The sequence below is a fragment of the Heteronotia binoei genome, chromosome 6 (assembly GCF_032191835.1).
Source record: "Heteronotia binoei isolate CCM8104 ecotype False Entrance Well chromosome 6, APGP_CSIRO_Hbin_v1, whole genome shotgun sequence".
In the NCBI taxonomy this organism is placed as follows: domain Eukaryota; kingdom Metazoa; phylum Chordata; class Lepidosauria; order Squamata; family Gekkonidae; genus Heteronotia; species Heteronotia binoei.
In genome coordinates this window covers 127913605-127931719 of record NC_083228.1, presented here as the reverse complement: position 1 = coordinate 127931719, position 18115 = coordinate 127913605, and the positions used below count along the sequence as shown (strand labels likewise).

The window sequence follows — 18115 nt, the reverse complement described above, 5'->3', positions numbered from 1 at the left end:
TCTCAAAAGCTCATATCTCGAAAATCTTACTGGTCTCTAAGGTGCTCCTGGACTTGAATCTAGCTCTTCTACTGCAGTTCAACAAGGCTGTTCTCCTGTAATGAGCTGATCCTTTAATATTGGAGCTGCTGGGAATTGAACCTGGGACTTCCTTCATGTGGCTCTGCCACTGACCCTTGGTCCCACTCTTAAACCCGCAGGGTTGTTGTTAGAAAAGGTTTTATACCCGCTTTTCTCTCTCTTGGGGGAGGGAGACACCCCGATATGCTTGAGTTTCTCTTCCCACAATCCCTGGAGGCGGGAAATTGATTGCACTTCTTCTTCTTTTGGAAAACAAAATCCCTCCCTGGCAGCCTAGAATGACACATTCCATTCTGTCCCCTCAGCTGCTTCATCCTGCTGCCAGTCTAGACCAAGCCTTACTTAAGTCTTCAGGTTTCTTGGAGAGCTGTGGTCTTCCCCTTTCCTGCAGGCAGCTTTTTATGAACATCTTTTGGTCTGCTACTGAGAAGAGTTAAGAGCAGCTCAGTTTTGCCAACCCCAAAATAGAGACTTTAAATAGCTATGTACATAAAAGCTGTCAGCCTAAATGTTTGGGATTTGACATCTTTTTTTTTTCATGTCTACCCATCCATCTATCTATATTTAAATACCTCAGTACATTACAGAACAACCTTCAAATAGCACAAAATGCAGCTTCCTAAAGAAAAGTGTTACAACTAAAATTGAGTTTAAGAAAAACACGCTCCTTAGTTGAACGTTCAGAATGTCACAGTGGAGGGGTAGTAAATGCTTTTTAAAAGCCAACCCGCCTAGGCCAAAGGAAATTAACTCATATAAAACAGTGGCTGTTACCTGAGAAATGTCTGTGGCCCAGTTCAGGGATCCTCTGGTGTGCCAGAGGAATGGTGTGTCTGGGACAGTGATTGGGTAGTTGCCACCCACTCCAGACTTGTAGTAGAAGAGCACAATCAACGGGGCTTCAAGGTTCCAGATAATGTTCCTGTCTTCATAGTGCTCTGCTCCTGCCCTATGGCCTTCCCCTTAGAGACCACTGCATTTCTTCATTTCACTGAGCTCCCAGATAACACTCCCTCTCCCATTTTGTTCTTCTGAGTCTCTTGTCTTCTTTGCCTTTTCTCCTTCTCTTTATATTTCCATGTCCCCCTCCCATTTTTTGCTTTGTTGGGCTAAAAGGAAAACAAAAACCCATTCTTCTCAGGATGAGAAAGGATGAAAAAGAAGAATGTTGAGTACGTACGGTTCAGAATCTCTTTTGGATGCACTCTTGATGCTAGCGTTTCTTGAACCTCCTTTTGTCCCTGGAAAGTATTCATTGGAAAGTGGCCAGGGGAATGGAAGAGAGGGGCAAAGCTGTAGTGTGAAAGAAAGGGCCATCGTCTCATGGCCAAGGTGTTACTAGCCCCATATGTGGACTTCATCAGCTTTGGAAAAGTATTGCCAGAACACCTTAAGGCAAAACTCGGTATTGTTCCTCTTAATTTTGAAAAAAAAAAACCCAGTCAGTAATATTAGAATTGTCTCTCCCTCCGCCCCCCACCCCAAGTGGTTTGGCATTTTTGTTGTAGCCTCCATGGTGGGCCTTCCCTGCTTTTTCAGAGGAACATAACAATTGGATAAACCAACTATGGTAACATTTGAACTTAAAGAGCAAGAGACAAAAGGCTAGTTCCTGAAGATTGTGGGATCACAGTGGATTTATAGTGATCCCGTAGGGGCTTCAAAGCAAGAGGTATGGCCATCCCTGCCTCTGTGTAGTAACTCTGGACTTCCTTGGTGGCCCCCCCATCCAAATACTAAGTCCGACCTTACTTAACTTCCGAGATCTGATGAGATTGAGCCAGCCTGGGCCATCCATGTCAAGCAGAGGTTGCAAGGACCAGTCTAGAAACATCTACTAAACTTAGCAGCCCATATTTTTAAAATTAATTGTCTTGCTTCCACATACTACTGTTCTTTGCAGCCTGGAAGGGGGTGGGGTGGGGGGAAGGTACCTGTCTCTCTTCCAGTTCATCAAATATTCCACGCCTGGTCAACTGGGAGCATTTCTTACTTGCCACTAGTAGGGCTAGTAGGCAAGTAGAAGTGTGCAAGCGTGATGGAGGTCTGAATCTCAGACATGCAGGAAGACGCGTGGCTCTATTAAAACAAACACCCTCATTCTGCAGGCAGGCTTTGTGTGGCTTGCTTAATGTGTGTCTCTCCCGTGCAAGTCATGCGCATAACACTTTTGAGATGATGTTTGCACAGGACTTCAGCCGTAGCTGTGTGCATTCATGTCTTATAATCAAGCTAGAATTGGCCGTGGCGGTAAGCAACAGAGAGTAGAACCCCCCCCCTCGCCCCCCGGTGCTTTTTTCTGGAGATTCTAGATCCCATCGGAGACCGGATACTGTTTCTTGAGTAATCATTGGTAGTCTGTTGAGTAAACAGGTGTTCGTGTATGCATATGTGTGTTTTGAAGAAGGCGATGGTAACTTTGCTTGGTCTAAGAATCTTGTGACTTCTTTTATGCTGCTAGGAGCCAGGCTTTGGATCTTCCATGCTGTGGCTCCAATGCTTTTGTTAAAGCGAGGTGTTGGCCTCCAGCTTTGACTGCACTGCAACTTGTCACCTCAGAACTTGGATTGTGGCCAGCCACAGTGCAGGCTGACTGTTCATGCTATAGATGCCTGCTTTGAAAAGCAAAAGCTCCTACATTGTTTTGATTTTGTATTTACAGAATTACTGCTGAATGGAGTGACTACTTAACCTTCCAATCTAAGGAAGAATCTGAGTGCAAGAGAGTATGAGGTTGCATGTTAATGTCTCTAGCTGAAGTTTCGCTTGCTGCAAGAATAGCTGGTACATTCCATCTAGTCCTTTGCATAGAGCCAGCTAGGATATGCCCTTTGTCCGGGGCGGGGTGGGTGGGCCATAAATTGGGATATAAATATTTTGAAGAAAAGCTGCAGTCATCTTGTAATGCTCTAAAATTACGTTGCAGGTATGAAGACTGTGGATGGCTGGGCATTACACTTAACTGCTTTATTTGGAAAACCATTTCTACTTTTGGCTTGAATTCATTGTCATCACATTAGTTTATATGCATGTGGCATTCATAAAATGATAGTGGAGGTACTCTTGGAGAGGGACTTAGTGGTTGAGCGTCTGCTTTGCTTCCAGAAGGTCCCAGCATCAGTCTCCAGCATACTCAAGTTAAAGGTGTCAGGTAGTCAGTGATGTGGAAGTCCTCTACCTGTGACCCTAGAGCACGGGTGGGGAACCTTTTTTCCGCCAAGTGCCATTTGGATATTTATAACATCATGCATGGGCCATACAAAATTATCAACTTAAAAAACAGTGCTCTGTTGAGGCAGAATGATTCAGGCCAGCAAAATTAATACAAATAATTGCTTTTCTATTTTAAGTCATGCGGGAAGAGCCTAATTTGGCACGCACGCACACAAGCATGGCCCGCCACCCTAGGGAAATGCCTAGGTCCAGGGCTTTTTTTGTGGATGCCGCCACGTGGCTTGGCTCGGTTTAGCAGTCCCTGAGGGCCAGACCAAGTGATCTCGAGGGCCATAAATGGCCCTTGGGACAGACGTTCTCCACCCCTGCCCTAGAGAGCTGCTGATGGTCAGTGTGAATAATACTGACCATGATGTACCAGTAGGCTGAGTTTGTGTAAGACAGCTTCAGCATTCAGTGTTTGCCCTGGCAAGTTAAGGGGTTTAAACCAGCCTCCCTCTCCCAAAACTTGGTAACTTAGTTCTTAGCAAAAACTGTCCTTTCCCGTGGCATATAATACTTAACAGGTTCATATTTACTAAATAAAAAAATGTTTATTTTATTAACTTAAGCATGCAAAAGGTCCCACGTTCAACTCTGGATGTCTCTAGTTAAAGGACCACCCTGAAACTGATGGGAAAGACCTCTGCCTGAGATCCCGGAGAGCGAGTTACCAGTCTGAATAGACAGTATTGACTTTGACGGACCAGCGGTCTGATTTCGTATAAGGCAGCTTCATGTTTGTTTATACAGACCTTTAAAGTGGCCTATGAGCAATAAATATAACAAGCGCTTTAAAAAAATGTTGCAGTTAGATTATTTGGGAACTTCAGGGCTCGTGCCACTAGCCTAGCTCTTTGTGGGCATTATCTGCTCAATCTTCACAGGCCTTTTTAACGGCAGAAGGAAATAAAGGTGCACAAGGTTGGACCCTTGTGACTGTCAGTCAGTACGAAGCCTCCAGTTTGGTCAGGCGTGGTATAAGTATCTAGACCTTGGCTTTCAATCCTTTTCTGGCTTAACAGAGCAGGCTCCTGTTCCTTCTGTCGCCCTTCTGATTTTGGTTTTTGGCACCTTCCAGGTTTGGAATCTGCTTATCTTTGCTAGAAGCAGGTCTTTTCATCAGGCAGGGTAGATGTTTGTCCCCCATACTGCTGCACAGAGAGCCCTACAATTTAGCCTTTGTGTGAAGAAGTATTTTTTTTTTAATCCAATCAAAATATTCTTTCAACAAAAAGCCCATTTTAACATTATACAGAAGAGTACAATGGGTTACAAACATTTACATTTTTGTTGCAAGTTCAGATTGACTCTGCCTCCTTAGGGGATCGCAGGATATTAATTTACAGTTGTACAGATTAAAAAAAAGAAAAATCAGTGAGTAATGTTAATGTATAACATAATTTCCTATTGCCTGTGTACACGTTGGTCTTAGGTTTTCTTTTCTTTTCTTTTAGATACAACTCGTCGTAAAACATTCCAGTATTCCATAAACTAGCATCAAACGTTAAACTAGATGGGAAGAAAATGAACAAAGGCAAATTTGGGATGTAAAGGGAGTACTTAGCAATCGAAAACAATCAGCTTCTGATTGCTGTGCAACAGTAAAGGTGGATTAGGCTTGTTTCCCCATATTTGAATGTGTTTAGCTTGAAATACGCCTGCTGTCAGGTCTTGGTGAAAGCCAAGGAGACTTTCTCGGGATTCAAATGTGGCATATGTACTCTCCAACTCCCAGAGTTCTCGTGGTCAGTTACTTGAGTGGAAGAAGGAGGGATGACAGGCAGGGGGTCTTGATTTTGACATGGGCAGATGATAGTCCAGAATTCACATCTGGCCCTCAGGAGCTTTTTGTCTGGGCCTTGAGAGCTGCTTAACAAGAGCACTAATGTGCCAGATGGCAACATGGGGCAGCAGGCCAGTGGTTCCAAAAAATTATCGAGCGACTCAAGGGCTGAGAGCTGCAACATCCAGAAAAACCATCCAGTGCTTCCAACGACACGGGTTTCTCATCAACCTCTCCAAGAGCTCCCTGATCCCCTCTCAACACTTAGAACATCTGGGAATAATCATAGACAGGACACGGAATTCACTCTTTCTTACAGAGAGGACAAGATTTAGAAGACCAAACAGGTGGCAGATCAAATCATAGAGTTAGATGGGACCTCCAGGGCCATCTAGTCCAACCCCCTGCACACTGCAGGAAACTCACAAATACCTCCCCCTAAATTCACAGGATCTTCATTGCTGTCAGATGGCCATCCAACCTCTGTTTAAAAACCTCCAAGAAAGGAGAGCCCACCACCTCCCAAGGAAGCCTGTTCCACTGAGGAACCGCTCTGTCAGGAAGTTCTTCCTGATGTTGAGCCGGAAACTCTTTTGATTTAATTTCAACCCATTGGTTCTGGTCCTACCTTCTGGGGCCACAGAAAACAATTCCACCTCATCCTCTATATAACAGCCCTTCAAGTACTTGAAGATGGTGATCATATCACCTCTCAGCCGCCTCCTCTCCAGGTTAGACATGCCCAGCTCTTTCCACCTTTCTTCATAGGAGGCAGGCAGAATTAAGGGGGCTCCCTTTTTGAGGCAGTGAGAGGCACCCTTGTTTCCCATTCGATTCTGTTGTAGAATTTGGAAAGATTCCAGATAGTGGCACAGATAGCACTGGAGCCACTGATTAAGGAAGAACAGTAGCCCAGGGAAAAGGCAGACTGACAGGGCAAGGAAATCTGGAGGCACCAACAGGTTAAGGCATCTGGGCAGCTAGGCAGCAGGTTGAGAACCTTGAGGCAGATTTGTTCGGACTGGGAATGAGTTGTGGAGAGTGGCAGGCAGGGGAGCCCTGGTGGCAGGCGAGTGCACACTGCAGAGAAAAGTATTAGCGCAGCCCAGACAGACATCGGGAGTGGAGAGGAAGGCAAAATCCCATCCAATATCCTTCAGGGTTGGAATGCCTCTCATATAACTACAGTCCTAGTGGCTACAGCTTGCAGACAGTTAAAGTCCAGAGCCTCTCTCACCCGTCTCCTTCCTCTGCACCCTTATTAGAAAATACTGCCTGGCATGTGAAAGTGAAGTCAATAGAGGCAGAGGCTGCAATGAAGTAAGCAAAGAGAACAAAACTTTTTTTTTTTTGGTTATAGGCTATTTAGATGGGGAATTTGTTTTGTTTATATATGAATTACAATGATTAAAGCACCCAACTTTTGTAATTATTGTAATTAATAACAAGATAAATGCCACAAGGCTAATGCTGGGTTGCGAGTTCCAGAAACATGAAGAGCTGGCATGCAATGGATGGTTACAGCATCCAAATAGGAAACATCTAACTAGTAATGAATATCATTTTTACTTAAATCCATTAGTTCAGTTGGCTATTTCCCCCGAAACCATAGTTTAAATATCACAGATTAAAATCAAACCATCTGTCTTATTGGGTCAAAAGATCCTGTAGTCACTCTGTATTTTTTATTTTAGATGTTTGTCAGACTATACATAACAGATTGCGTCTCTCTCTCTCAGCACAGAATTAGGAGAACTTCTTGTCTTGCCTCTTGTCTACTTTGTTTGAATGACACTGGAGCTCAAGGAGTTAGGGCTTTTTTGCAGGGCCTGCCATCCTGAAATCTAGGCATGTATGTTCGATGGCCACCCACAAACGTGTGTGTTTGTGGAGGAACGGCAATGTGGCCAGAGGGCTGCCCTCAAAGGAAGGCGGGGAAGGTTTAGGCCCACTTACACTTGATGCTAGGCGGGGAGGGACGGTGGCTCAGTGGTAGAGCATCTGCTTGATAAGCAGAAGGTCCCAGGTTCAATCCCTGGCATCTCCAAAAAAGGGTCCAGGCAAATAGGTGTGAAAAACCTCAGCTTGAGACCCTGGAGAGCCGCTGCCAGTCTGAGTAGACAATACTGACTTTGATGGACCAAGGGTCTGATTCAGTATAAGGCAGCTTCATATGTCCATATGCCTTAGGGTCTGTATTAAAATAATATTTCATGAATAACAGTGCCACAGAGAGAGAGAGAGCCTTCTCGATCGATTGCTGCCCCCTATTGGTGAAATCTACTGCTGGAAGAGGTTAGGTTCTTGCGGGACCTTGCCCAGTTCCGCAAGGCCTGTAAGACAACACTATTCCGGCAGGCCTTTAATTGATCTGGAATGACTGATATGGTGTGACTGATGTACATCTAATATATACTGAACATCATCTGAAGTGAGATAATTCCAGATATGATTAGCGCCAGATTGTTTTAACTGTTTTAATTGTTCAATTGTTTTAATTGCTTAATTGTACAATTGTTCTGCTTTTACTGGTTGTGAGCCGCCCTGAGCCTGCTTCAACAGGGAGGGCGGCATATAAATCCAGTAAACCTACAAACCACCCTAAAAAGAGTTTCACCCTTCTAAGCCTGTTGTCTTCACTGAACATAGAAAATGTAACTCTGTTTAGGATTACACTGCTAGCCGTGTCACATTTCTGTTGATGAAAGGAACAGGGACCTGCTTGTAGCTTATTGAATTTTATTGCAGAAATCCTTCCACTCTTTTGCGGTAGTTCCAATAGTGCAACATTCTATGAACAGTTGTGCTCCCCTACTGGTGAATTACTGATGAAGAGGGAAATGCTTAAAGCAATACATGGTCTTGGCCCACTGGGCAGCGATGCTCATAAAACTGCTCTTGAGTCTTATTCATTTCTTCCCACACTTATGTGCACAAATGTAATTCTTGAATCGTGAGCAAACTACAAACTCTTCATGAAGATAGATCCAGGTGGGCAGCTGTGTTGGTCTGAAGCAGTAAAACAGATTTTGAGTCCAAGTGCTACTGGACTCAAAATCTGTTTTATGAACTCTTTAGTGCACGGGTGTCAAACATGCAGTTCAGGGGCTGAATGAGGCCCCTGGAGGGCTCCTATCAGGCCCCCGAGCAACTGGCTGTCACCTGCTTCCTTTTCCCTATACTGTATCTTTCCTCCTTTTGCATAACAGCTTGCTTTGCAAGGCTTGCTCAGTTGCCCAGGAACTACAGAGCAAAACCTCCATTGGCTGAAGCTCCTCTCTTGTGGAGGAAGGAGGCAGGAATAGCTTGCTTTGCTAGGCTCTTGCAATCACACAGCTGAGCTACTGAGCCAAGCCTCTCTTCCATCTATTGGCCGAGGCTCCTTTCCCCCCACCCCCATTCCCCTGGGGAAGGAAGGAAAGAGCCAGAGCTTCCTTTGCCCAGTTCCCTGGATCCCGTGGGAGAAATGCAAAGAAAGCATCTTTAAGACCAATGAGTGCTATTTTTTTTTAAACATGCTTAATTTTTTTTCTAAAAAATATTTGTGTTTGTCTGTGTTCTTTATAAAATTTATATCCCTGTTGCCTAACCTTAAATAGGTACTTACATTGCTCGGCCCAACCCGTCACGGCCCAGCCCAACAAGGTCTCATATATGTCAGATCCGGCCCTCATAACAAATGAGTTGGACACCCCTGCTTTAGTGGATTTTTAGGGACTTTTTCACTATAAGTAGAAACTTAGTCTTGCCACTGAGTACATACCACATATGGGGCTGAAGTCAGTGACTGTTCCCTGATGAGTGTCCCTGTGTAATACAAATGTTTGTCCTAGTCACACTTTACTGTCTAGATAGGTGCCTGAAATATAAGTTTTGTGGCTTTCATGCTTCATTTACCTGAATAAGCATAGGTGAAAGGAGTGGTGTGGCTGCACTAACTACCATGTTCACTTTGGAAGGTCCTGTTTTGCTGGTTCAGTTGATCATACTGTCATTTCCCCCCCCCCCAAGGAGCTCAGAGTAGTGTACAGCTCTCCATCTTACCCTCACAACAGCCTTGTGAGGTAGGTTTCACTGAGAGTGAGTAACTGGCCAGAGATCATTTGTTGAGCTTCATGGTAGAGGTTTTGAATCTGGGGTCTTCCATGTCTTAGTCCATCATGATGATTGCTACTTCCCACTGGCTTTTGTGTGGCCATCCTAATGGATGCTGGATGCCACCAAGGACCACAAACATATAGTTTGTAGTTCTTGCTTCCACTTCCTCCATCCCACTCCACCTATATGTCTGTTGCAGAATCTTTCCACCATTTGGCATTTGCAGGTGATGGCAGTTGCTGTGAAGTAGCATCGGGTGCTTTGGAAAAGAAGAAATAGAACTCTCAGAGTTCTACTTGCATATTATAGGTCACACAATTTGTGAGTGTGCGTGGTGGGGTTTGCCATAAGCAGCATATCCCTGGTACAAAATATTTTGATACTTCATATTAAATGTTTAACACTTGTTGAGTGATATTTTTCTTTCTGAATGCAGAACTGGCCACATCTGAAATAGTAATATTTATTTATTTTCTCTTTGAACCTGATAACCTCAAATGAAAAAAAAAATAGGGAAATGTGTCCATTGCGTGACACAGTGTTGAACTGGATGGGCCATTGGCCTCATCCAGCATGGCTTCTCTTACGTTCTTATGTGTTCCCTGTATCCTGTTCAGGGCTTGTTCCATTTCTCCTGGATAAGGTGACCGGGAAAGGAGATGCAAATCCCACTGTGTTCCATGGGTCTTACTCTCAAGTAACACTGGCACCCTAACAGTGCTATCCTAAGCCCAGTTTCATGGGATTAAGCCCTATAGGATAGGTTTGAATGGGGCTTTAAGTAGACCTGCTTACAGTGGCACTGTCAGTTGTTGGAAATGGTTGTTTCAGGTTGCATCCATTCACATTTCCCCACTTTGACAGCAGCTGCCACATAAATGAATGCCAGTTCCTGCAAAGGGCGTATTTCCCTGAAACTGCTATCAGATCAGAAGACTGTTGCCAGTGCTGTTTAGTAAATGGTAGAAAATACAGTAAATCCATAATTTACATGCATTAACACAAGCCACATGTGGCATAGGCTATCCTGACACAACCCTCCCCTCCCGAGCTGTTGGTTGGGGTGATTAGCTGTTCCTTATATCCAAATAACAAAAGCCTTTCAATAGCTTTCATTAAGACCAACCCAGCTGTTGTGTTCTGCTCACTGTGTTGTCTTAATTTGATAGGTCTTACTAAACTGCATTAACGTGGCTTTTGTTTTTGGAGTCTGAGATGGACCAGTGTGTTTGCTGACCTTGTTTATTCCTTGCATAATTTTTTTTTTAAAAAACATTCATTAATATTTTTTGTCAATGGCAGCTTTGTGTCTCTGATCTTGGAGCTGATTTGATGATTTGTTTCCACTGCGTATGCATCCCGTGCGGTCGGGTTTTCATACTGTATTTATGCATACAATATGCATCATCTGTATGCATAGTATAAATATTTATTGATGCATAAATAGTGTTGAAATGTGTACATTTTACGGGGGGGAAGATTTGGTGCTGAGAAAGAGAAAATAAAGAATCACAAGGAAGGATACAATTGAAACAGGGATTTTTCAGCCTGTAACGGCAGAGACAAGGAATTCAGAATCATCCCTAGAGCTGTGTGAAGTTCAGGCTTTTGAATGTAGGGGGTTGGAGGTTTTCGATTTCTGAGAACTGTTTCATTGGTTATAGTAGAACATCAAAGTTGGGTAAGTAAGTAAGTAAGTAATTTTATTTATATCCCGCCCTCCCCGCCGAAGCAGGCTCAGGGCGGCTGACAACATCATTCAATTATACAAAAACAACAAACAACAAAGTTACATTTAACGTTAAAATTCTAATAAGTTTAAAATTGATTAATTAATTAGTAATAAAAGTGCTAGTGCTGTTTGTTCTTTATATGATGGCGGTAATCCTTAGCAGTCACTTCCTTCATCAGCAATCACTTCCTTCATCAGCGAAAGCCAGTCGAAAGAGGAAAGTTTTGCAGGCCCTGCAGGTGGGCTGCAGTCCTGAGAACACATGCTTGGAAGGAAGCTCCATTGAATAACATTGAACCTATCTCTAAGTAGACCTGCGTAGGATTGCTTCCCATAGTCTTCTGAACACAAATTTGAAATCTTGCGGGTGGTGCATCTGTAGTGCATTTTTGAGACTGGCCATGGCTCAGTGGTAGAGCATCTATTTGGCTTTTAGAAAGCCCAAGTTCCATTCCTCAGCACCTGCAGTTAAAAGGATTTACCGTATTTTTTCGCTCCATAAGACGCACCTGAGCATAAGACGCACCTAGTTTTTAGAGCCGTTTGTGTGAATTTAGAGGCATTTGTGTGAATTTTTTGCAGTATTCACTCCTTAAGATGCACACACTTTTCCCTCCACTTTTTTGGGGGGGAAAAGTGAGTCTTATGGTGCAAAAAATACTGTAACTAGTAAGTGATATGAAAGGCTACCTGATCCCATGGAGAGCCAATGAGAGCAGACAGAACTGAACTTGATAGACACAGTGGTCTGACTCAGTACAAGGCAGCTTCCTGTGTGTTCATGTGTAGAGTTTTCTTTGGAGTCCAGAGTTACTACCTGCCTTCTCTTTGCTGTATCCTATGATTGGTGCTATTCAGTTCAACATTTGCGCCTATTGGCAGGTAGCTTGGATCCTGCGGTAAACGAGAGCCAGTTTGGTGTAGTGGTTAAGTGTGTGGACTCTTATATGGGAGAAACGGGTTTGATTCCCACTCCTCCACTTGTGGCTGCTGGAATGGCCTTGGGTCAGCCATAGCTCTCGTAGGAGTTGTCCTTGAAAGGGCAGCTGCTGTGAGAGCCCTCTCAGCCCCACCCACCTCACAGGGTGTCTGTTGTGGGGGGAGAAGATATGGGAGATTGCTCTGAGTCTCTGATTCAGAGAGAAGGGCGGGGTATAAATCTGCAATTCTTCTTCCACTAACAGAAGGGATTTCAGTCAGCACTGTAGGATTCCACTTGCTTGCTGTAGCCCAGAATTCTCCCTAAAATGCTCATGGGGACAGGGTGTCCCCAGTAATAGCAGGATTGGAGTTATAGCCAGTGTGGTGTAGTGGTTAAGAATGTTGGGCTAGGACAGGGGTGGCCAAACTGTGGCTCGGGAGCCACATGTGGCTCTTCTACACACATTGTGTGACTCTCAAAGCCTCCACCACCCTGTCAGCCAGCTTGGAGAAGACATTTCTCTCTTTTAATCACTTTTCCAAGCCAAGCTTGGAGACTGCAATTGAAGTTAAAATTCCTTTCTTTCTACCTCTCCCTCCCCCCTCCCCCATCTATTTTCCTTCCTTCCTTTCAGTCTTGCAGCTCTCAAACGTCTGATGTTTACTCTGTGTGGCTCTTCCGCTAAGCAAGTTTGGCCTCTCCTGGGCTAGGATCTGGGTGAGCCAGTTTCAGACGTGCACTTTGCCATAAAGCTTGCTGGATCAATCTAACCTAGCTCACAACATTGTTTGGAGGGGAAAAGAGGGGAGGAGAATGATGTAAGCCTCTCTGTGCCTCCATTGGGGAGAAAGGCAGGAATTAAATGAAATAAGTAAGTAAATAAAGGTTTGCAGCATGAAAAATGGGCACCCCTCCCTAAGTGGAAATTGACCATGGAGTCCAAGCCTACATGTATTAGTAACTGGTTCCATGGGGAAAGAGATTATTCTAATAGGTCAAATAAGAAATAGTTTTTGTGACTTGCTTGGCATAAAAGGAACATCATATTGAAAGCTCTGAGAGAGAGGATTACCTGCAGCACGTGGTACCCCATTTTGTGAAACACATTTCTGCCTAGTTCTGTGGACCGCTAGGGCAAATGTAGCAACTTTGAGTGTTGAATATTTATCTCCACGTGAACGAATTTTTCTCATTATCGTTTAAAAATTAAATGTGACAGTTGTAACATATTCTTCTTACTCCTCTAAAAACTCAGAGGTGAAAATTTCAGCTTTCCATTTTGCAAATTCTTCCAAGCAATCTGGCCTCCGCAGTGTCATGGAATTGTTATGTGCTGGCACTATCTTAAAATCGTTCGACCCGTTTTGTTTACCGTTCCCTGTTCTTTCTTCCAGTACCATCTTTCTGCATCCGCAGCCTCCTGTCAGGAAACCTTCCGCCCATCAATGCACTGCCAATGGTATGTACATTTACATGTTATTAAATCAGTGTTTAGGGTTTGAAGTGTTCTTGAAATAAAAATCTGTAACTTTTTTTTTTCTCTAAAGAAGACGTGAGCAGATTACTTGGCAAGGGCATTTTAGAAATTGTACCTAATGATGTTGGCAAATATTGCGGTGTACTTTTTGCTATCAGAGAGTTTGACAGCCAAGTTTGACATCTGTGTAAAGTCGGTAGCTGTTCCTACATTCCCTTCTGGCGAAAACTGAAGCATTAGGATACTAATCGCCTCAAAGCAGTACATTCTGTCATTCACACCAGGATTTACAGAACTCCTTGTATGTTTGTGTGTGCGTGTGCATTTCCGGTTCCACTGTGTGTGAGTTGGACAGACACAGGGTGAAGGTGGGTTCTTGGCACAGCAGCTTTTCTCCCTAATAAAGATTCTCAGCAACTTAAAAAGGCCAGTCTAGAATCTGTTCTAACTTAAACTGTGCTGAAGCCGTGCGTGTGAACGTCGTTTATTTTTCCTCCCCCCGATCCCTATTTTATATTTCCATAAAAGCTGTAGCAATGTTGTTAATGCATGCCAATTTTTTTTTTAAAAAAAAGGGATCTGTGTCCTTTGGCACGTGTGCAGTACTCCAAGGCTATGTTGTGTTATCAGTGTCAAAGGTTTCCAAGAAAAGTGATTCCGAGGCGAGTCCATTTTCCACCATGGTTGGGGGGTTTTGTTTTTACTGGTTTTAAATGACTTCTCGCACCTCCTCAAAAGCTTGGCGCTGCCTTCAGGAATTCTTTCATGCTTCGCTTTGCGTCTTTGTTCAGCCAGGGGTCACACAGGGGACGAAGTGGCACTGCAGATTTCTGTGCCCGCTTGAAACTGTCTAACTGTGTGGTAGCCACCCCACAGCTCTTGGAGAGCTACATTTGCAGTTAACATCAGCCAAAAGAGCCACGTTTACTTCCATCCCTGACATCAGACCTGGACCCACAGAGAGACTTGGGGATTGCCATTTCTTCTAGTGGTGACCAATGTTCCCTCTAAGCTGCAGAGTCTTGTGAGCAAAAATTCTACTTTGTGAGCTACTGGCATTAAAGCCGTGAGCTGCTGGCATTAAAGTGGTGAGCCACTGAAGAAATTAGTTTGCGCTGGGATAATTTTTCCTGAGCTAAGACAAAAATGTGGGAGCTGGAGGCTAAAAATCTGCGAGCCAGTTCACGCTAACTCAGCGTAGAGGGAACACTGGTGGTGACTGTTTTCAAGGAGGGAGCCGCTGCCAGCCATAAGCCTCACCAACATGGGGCAAGTGAGACATTGGGAAGCAATGCTCAGAAGAACTAGAGGTAGCATATTGAAGAGCCACAATTGGCTCTTGAGCCACTGAATGTGTTTAATTGGAGTATATAATAGCATCTCTGAGAGTTACTGAAACCCACCCATTGCCCTCTGAATGGAGGAAGTGGAAGGAGAGAGAGAGAGAGAGAACATGCCCCTGTTGATGAGGAGGATACTCGGTCTTTCACCAGTCGCGGACTAGCGGGCGGGGGGGAGGGGTGGCCCTGTTCATTCGAGAGGCTTACTCCTTCCGGGCCCTCCCGACTCCGGAGATCGGGGGTATTGAATGTGCCGGCCTGGCGTGGGATGTTGGGGAGGGGTTGGCGATCTGGCTGGTGTACCGACTGCCTAACGCACCGGCCAGCGCCTTACTATCCCTGATGGAGGCCGCAGCAGGATGGGCATTGGAGCACCCGAGGCTTTTGATCCTGGGTGACTTCAATGTTCATGCTGATGACGTGACCTCCAATCAGGCGATGGACCTAGTGTCTTCCATGGCGACACTAGGACTCTCCCAAGTACTTACGACACCCACCCACCAGGCGGGTTACATGCTAGACTTGATCTTCACGTCGGGAGTTTTAGTGAACGATCTTGCTTCTGTAGCAGTGCCATGGTCGGATCACTATGCCCTCAAGGCTCGTGTGGACGTCCCACCCCAAACCCGTTTGGGCGGCGAGCTTATTTTAGCTCGCCCGCGGAGCCTGATGGACCCGGGACGGTTCCTGACGGCTCTGCGGGATCCCTGGCCCCCTGGTGATTCCCTCGATGACCTGGTGGAGTCTTGGAATAATAGGCTCGCCGGGGCCATCGACGAGATCGCACCTAGGCGTGCGGATAGGAGGATCCTGTCAACTTCTTCCAGGCTGAGCGCCGAAGCCGTCCAGAACACAATCCGAAGACAGGCACGGAGCCTCAGGTTCGCTAGCTGGCCATGGGACGGAGACGGTGCTGGTCGCCCTGGTGGATGATCTTCAGCGGCATCTGGATCAAGGCGGCTCGGCGGTGCTGATGTTGTTGGACCTATAGGATTCAGGGGCTGGCCTTGCAATGGCTTTCCTCTTTCCTTGACGGTCGGGGACAAAGGGTGGCGATTGGGGAGGAACTGTCCCAGAGACACACGCTTGATTGCGGGGTGCCTCAAGGGGCGGTACTTTCCCCGATGTTATTCAACATCTATATGCGCCCCCTTGCCCAGATTGCCCGAAGGTATGGGCTGGGTTGTCATCAATATGCTGATGACACCCAGCTCTATCTGCTTATGGACGGCCGGCCCGCCTGCGCCCCAGAAAATCTGGACCGGGCGTTACAGGCAGTGGCTAGGTGGCTTAGGCTGAGCGGGCTGAAGCTGAATCCGACGAAGACAGAGGTCCTTTGCTTGGGTCGCTGCGGCCCGGGAAGGGAAATCCCCCTGCCAGTTTTTGACGGCGCGCCGCTGACAGTGTCGGGCAGGGTCAAGAGCCTGGGGGTGCTATTGGAGCCTTCTCTGACGATGGAGGCTCAGATAGCAGCCACTGCCAAGTCCGCTTTTTTTCACCTTAGGCAAGCGAGGCAGTTGGCCCCCTTCCTGGAACGCGACGACCTAGCAACAGTGATTCATGCTACGGTCACCTCGAGGTTGGACTACTGTAATGCCCTCTACATGGGGCTACCCTTGTGCCGGACCCGGAAACTGCAGTTAGTGCAGAACGCTGCTGCCCGGCTGCTACTAGGGCTCCCAAGATGGGAGCACATTCGGCCGGGGCTCCGGGATCTGCACTGGCTGCCAGTAATATTCCGAGTCCAGTACAAGGTGTTGGTCATTACCTTTAAAGCCCTATATGGCCTAGGACCTATCTACCTTAGGGACCGTCTCTCCCCACACGTTCCCCAGAGAGTACTACGCTCGGGTTCACAAAACCTGCTGGTAGTCCCTGGGCCAAAGGAGGCCCGTCTAAAATCCACCAGGGATCGGGCCTTCTCAATAGCGGCACCTTATTGGTGGAACCAGCTGCCGGAGGAGGTGCGGGCCCTGCGGGCCCTAGGGCAGTTCCGCAGGGCCTGTAAGACAGCCCTCTTCCGGCAGGCCTATAACACCTAACTGATAATGAGAACATCTCTGGATGGAACAAAATGCTCTTATAGACCGCTGGTTTTATCTTATCTTGTTTTATTAATTATGGTTTTAATTGTATTTGTAAATGTTTTAAATTGAATTGTATGAATTATTATGCTGTGAGCCGCCCTGAGACACTTCGGTGAGAAGGGCGGGATATAAGTCCACTAAATAAATAAATAAACTGAACCTAACATTCCACACGGCATAGGCTGTTATGTGACTCACCATTGCTGAACAATAAAAATGTCCAGCACCAGTCGCGTGTATTTAGGTGTGATCAGTGAATACCTGCATTTAGACACAGGATGTGCATCCCATTGGTCAAGATGGATGATGTCAGTTCTTGGGTCCTCATTTAAATACTCATCCAAATTGGCTGATATCTTCCATCCGTACTGCCTCACTTCCGATAGGACACACAGTTGAATGTGGAGATGTCATCCGTGTGTACTTTCAGGGAGCATTCTGTTGGATCCTGGCCCTGCGTGGAATTACTCCAGTCTAAGCTCACTGAAAGCCATGGGTTTAGACTGGAGTAAGTCTGCATGGGATTGTACTGTCAGTCAATTATGAGCTCATGGATGAAGGTGAAGGAGCGTCAGCCTTCTGTCCTTGCACCATGGATGAGTTCCCTCGTCGCCTGATACCCTCTTGCAAACATTATTGTATGCTTTAGCTAAAACTATTTAAAAAATCAAGAATCACCAAATGAGATATTAAAAGGGGTCACAAATGGGGTCACAATCTTCACTTTTCAGCTTAGCCCTAGGGACAGTGGCAGAGCATCTGCTTGGAAAGCAGAAGGTCCCAGGTTCAGTCCCCGACATCTCCAACTAAAAAGGGTCCAGGCAAAGAGGTGTGAAAAACCTCAGCTTGAGACCCTGGAGAGCCGCTGCCAGTCTGAGTAGACAATACTGACTTTGATGGACCGAGGGTCTGATTCAGTATAAGGCAGCTTCATATGTTCATAGTGTATATGTTAATATGTTCATATGCAGTTTTGTTGATTACTGATCGTTCAGTGTATGAAACCACTGAATTGGCCAGGAATGTAGATGTTGCCAGAACAATATTAGCCACTTTGGCTGCCCTTTGAGAAGAAAGACCCAAAGTGGCATACATTGTTCCCCTCTCCTCCATTTTATGTACATGAAGTGATTGGAATGCTCAAGGAGTGCTACGTAAATGCAAAATATTGCTACCAGATATGCTAGTGCTTTGATTATTCTTCCCTCTTCCCACCTTGTCATCAGGAAGGTTCCTGGCGGGTTGTGCCCAAAGGCCAAAGCTTACATGCATCCCAGAGCACAGAGGTGTCTGCTAGGCTAGCATTGTGACACCCTTTCCAGTCTTCCAAGTTGAACGTTATAGTAGCTAGGAGGGTGAGAGGTGTAAAATTTTTGTAA

At 45.6% G+C, this 18115-nt stretch overlaps 1 protein-coding gene and 1 non-coding gene across 5 annotated transcripts in view; both read left to right on the top strand.

The window, feature by feature from the left end:
- TBL1XR1 (TBL1X/Y related 1) overlaps positions 1-18115 on the top strand; it is a 255550-nt gene that overhangs the window by 103835 nt on the left and 133600 nt on the right. For all 4 annotated transcript variants that reach the window (XM_060242534.1, XM_060242537.1, XM_060242538.1 and 1 more), the window contains exon 2: positions 13227-13291. The gene's annotated coding sequence lies outside the window, so the exon portion shown is untranslated. The remainder of the gene's footprint in view (positions 1-13226; positions 13292-18115) is intronic.
- Positions 7061-7127, top strand: TRNAI-GAU (transfer RNA isoleucine (anticodon GAU)). Its single transcript has one exon. It is a non-coding gene; the product is annotated as a tRNA-Ile (tRNA).